The 3,563-nt window shown below is 48.1% G+C and overlaps 1 protein-coding gene across 1 annotated transcript in view; it reads left to right on the top strand.

Moving 5' to 3' along the window:
- LOC141148207 (uncharacterized) overlaps window positions 1-3,563 on the top strand; it is a 186,511-nt gene that overhangs the window by 133,890 nt on the left and 49,058 nt on the right. The window lies entirely within an intron of this gene.

The following is a 3,563-nucleotide window of genomic DNA, read 5'->3' as shown; positions in this document are numbered from 1 at the left end:
GCAGCGATCTGCGATTTTTAGCAGGACTGCGACATTGCGGCGGACAGATTGGACACTTTTGACACATTTTTGGGACCATTAACATTTATACAGCGATCAGTTTTATAGAAATGCACCTATTACTGTGTAAATGTCACTGATAGGGAAGGGCTTAACACTAAGGGGTGATCAAGGGGTTAAATGTGTTCCCTAGTGTGTGTTTCTAACTGTATGGGGGATGTGACTGACTAGTGGAGGAGACATATCGCTGTTCCTAATTACTAGATGACCCATCTCTCCTCTCCTGTCAGAACAGGGATGTGTGTGTTTATACACACACATCCCCATTCTGGCTCTCGTGCCCGCAATCGCGCATGGACGGCGCACGCATCGGGTCCCCTGCCGATTTGCGGTATTGAGCCGTCCTGCCGCAGTATAATGACGGCGGCTGGTCGGAAACTGGTTAAACGGACACAGGGTGTGCACATTGGCTAAGTGCAGGTCTACAGAGGGTAGATGTGGACCAGAGAAGGCTGCTTTAGCAGCTTTCTACAGGTTTTTGGTATACCTGGATGGGGCCCTGTAGTTGGGAGATTCCATAGTGTCTTGGGTGGAACGGAATCTCCAACCCAGTGTCTAGATTCTGTGGAGGACCAGCAGGGTGTGTGCACAGCCCTTATAATGGAGGTTTAGGAATTTAAACAGAGAAAGTAAATGGCCTGAGGACTGAGGCTTGAGAGGAGCTGTGTGCATTATAGCAAAGCTGCCGGATTTTTGAAGAACCTATGGTCTGGGTGAAGAGCATAAAGAGCAGAGGTACTGCAACTAAAGCTGAGTGAGAACTTAAAAGCCAAGTGGGCTAGCATTTTCCATTTATCATATATACTCGAATATAAGTCGTTCCGAGTATAAGTCAAGGCCCTAATTTACCACAAAAAAAATGGGAAAAACTTAGTGACCCGAGTATAAGACGAGGGTGAGAAATGCACAGCTACTGTACGTGGAAAAGAGGGTCAACAATGCCCATTTGCAGCCTCACTGTGCCCATTTGCATGCCTCACTGTGCCCATTTGCAGCCATAGGTCCCCTGAACTTCAAACTCAGTAGTTAAGGGTTCCTAGATGCCCCCTAGCTGCAGCCAAAATTTGGGGTCTCTGAACCCAAATGGTCCCGAAATGACATTGCTGCAGATGGACACAGTTGACCGATTTGGGGCCCCGTATCTCGGGGCCACTTAGTGCTTGGAGTGCAAACTCAGTGGAACTAGCACCATAAAATATCCAAAGCTGGGGTTTCTAGCACCAAGTGTCCTCGAGATACAGGGCCCCAAAAATCGGTTCAGAAAATGTCAAGCACTTTTCTGCAGCAGAGAATGACATTTTCCGAACTGGCTTTGGGCCCCGTATCTCGGGGACATTCGGTCCTAGGAACCCCAGCTTTGGATATGTTGTGGTACCAGTTCCACTGGGTTTGCACACCAAATTGCGGGTTCCTAGCACCTATTGGCCCTGAGATATGGGGCCCCAAAGTCGGTTCAGAAAATGTCAAGCACTTTTCTGCAGCAGAGAATGACATTTTCCGAACCGATTTTGGGGCCCCGTATCTATGGGCGACTTAAAGCTAGGAACCCCAGCTTTGGATATGTTGTGGTACCACTGGGTTTGCACACCAAATTTGGGGTCCCTAGCACAAAGTGGCCCTGAGATACGGGGCCCCAAATTCGGTTCGGAAAATGACATTTTTTGCTGCAGAAAAGTGCTTGACTCGAGTATAATGCCGCGTACACACGGTCAGACTTTTCGTCTACAAAAGTCTGACGGACGCCGACGGACTAAAACTGGCTGACAATCCGATCATGTGTGGGCTTCCCTGGACTTTCAGCGGACTTTTCCAGCCGCAAATCTGACGGACTTTAGATTTGAAACATGCTTCAAATCTTTACGTCGTAACTCCGCCGGACCTAGAAATCCGCCCGTCTGTGTGCTAGTCCGACGGGCAAAAACCCACGCTAGGGCAGCTATTGGCTACTGGCTATCAACTTCCTTATTTTAGTCCGGTGTACGTCATCACGTACAAATCCGTCGGACTTTTGTGTGATCGTATGTAGGCAAGTCCGTTCGTAAGAAAGTCTGCCGCAAGTCCACCAAAAGTCCGCCAAAAGTCCAACAAAAGCCCGTCGAAAGTCTGTCGGACTTTTGTAGCCGAAAAGTCCGACTGTGTGTACGCGGCATTAGTCGAGGGGGGCACTTTCAGCACAAAAAAATGTGCTGAAAAACTCGACTTATACTCGAGTATATACGGTATGTGTATTTACTGGAGAAGAACCCCTGTGTGGGAAATCCTACCACTAGAGCTAATGGTCCCCCATGTTACAATATATATTATAGTACCCTCTCTTTATAGGCAAAGTATAATACAGGGTTCAGCCATGACACTAAATTCATACAGCACTATGGGTTTTCTAGAGATTCCACAGCAGAAGCTGTTTGCCTGTAGGCTGTCTCTCTCTGATTGAAACATCTGACTAAGTCATTTGAAGAGAGCTGGCAGAAAGGGTGCTCTGATGACCCTGATTTACTTGTGTGGGTACCAGTGGTGGCCCATCCATTAGGGGGCGCCCGGGGGCCACCCCCTCTATCCAAGCCACCCCCTATATGAATAATGGATAGATCCATGCGTAGCATGATGCTGGGCACCTGAATCACAGCGGCGGGGTCTTTTTTTTTTAAGCACCTAACAGGCTTCAAAATAGGATGGGCTCGGAGAGCAGAGCATTGCGCCATGAGCCAACACAGCTGTTGGCTGTTGTAACATTGATCCTCAATCCAGCCAATCAGAAGCAGGTCTGAGACCTGTTTTCGGATTGTCCGATAAGAGAAGACTCCCAATTGGCCGCCGAGGAGGATGGAGGAAACGGAAGCCGCCAATGCCCGTGGAGATCAAAGAAAATGAAAGCTGTCGCCGCCGCCAAGCAAGGGAAGCTGCCAGTGAAATGCTGCATAGATGGGGTAAGTGCGCTAGACCCACCTGCCGACTTACCAATCAACGAGGGCGGGGGGGTTACTGTTTGCTGCCCCCCCAAAAAAAAATTACCACCGGCCGCCACTGGTGGGTATGCTTTAGCTTGACCTAGGGAGCTGTGTAAATAACAGGCTCTTTATCAAAGCAGACAAGGGCACTTTCTTCTAGCTAAAAATAAGAACATAAAAAATTATCATGCAGACATTTTTATATATGATGTCGCTGGGTGGCCCCGCCTCATAGCCATTTAGGAAATGTCAAATGGCGGGGACAGTCAGACTGCGGGGGTGTTCGTCTGGAGCGGACCTCTTTTGATTTTTTGGGTCAGCGGTGCGGTGGGGACAGTATGATTGACAATAGATCTACATTGGGAGACAGTTTTTTTATTTTTGAATAAAGAAATTGTTAAAAACTTTTACTGATACCTTTGCCAAACCACTATACAAAGCCCATGGCAGTCACCATCCTGGCTATCTTGCCAGCTTGTTTTGAGTTTACTTCTGGCAGGTAAAGTGTCAAACATAAAAGTCACCCAACAGATGATCAGACTATGAACCACGGAA

Source organism: Aquarana catesbeiana, linkage group LG06 (genome assembly GCF_042186555.1).
Source record: "Aquarana catesbeiana isolate 2022-GZ linkage group LG06, ASM4218655v1, whole genome shotgun sequence".
Taxonomy (NCBI): Eukaryota; Metazoa; Chordata; class Amphibia; order Anura; family Ranidae; genus Aquarana; species Aquarana catesbeiana.
Note: the sequence above shows the minus strand (reverse complement) of the source record. Positions and strands in the feature narration are given on the sequence as shown.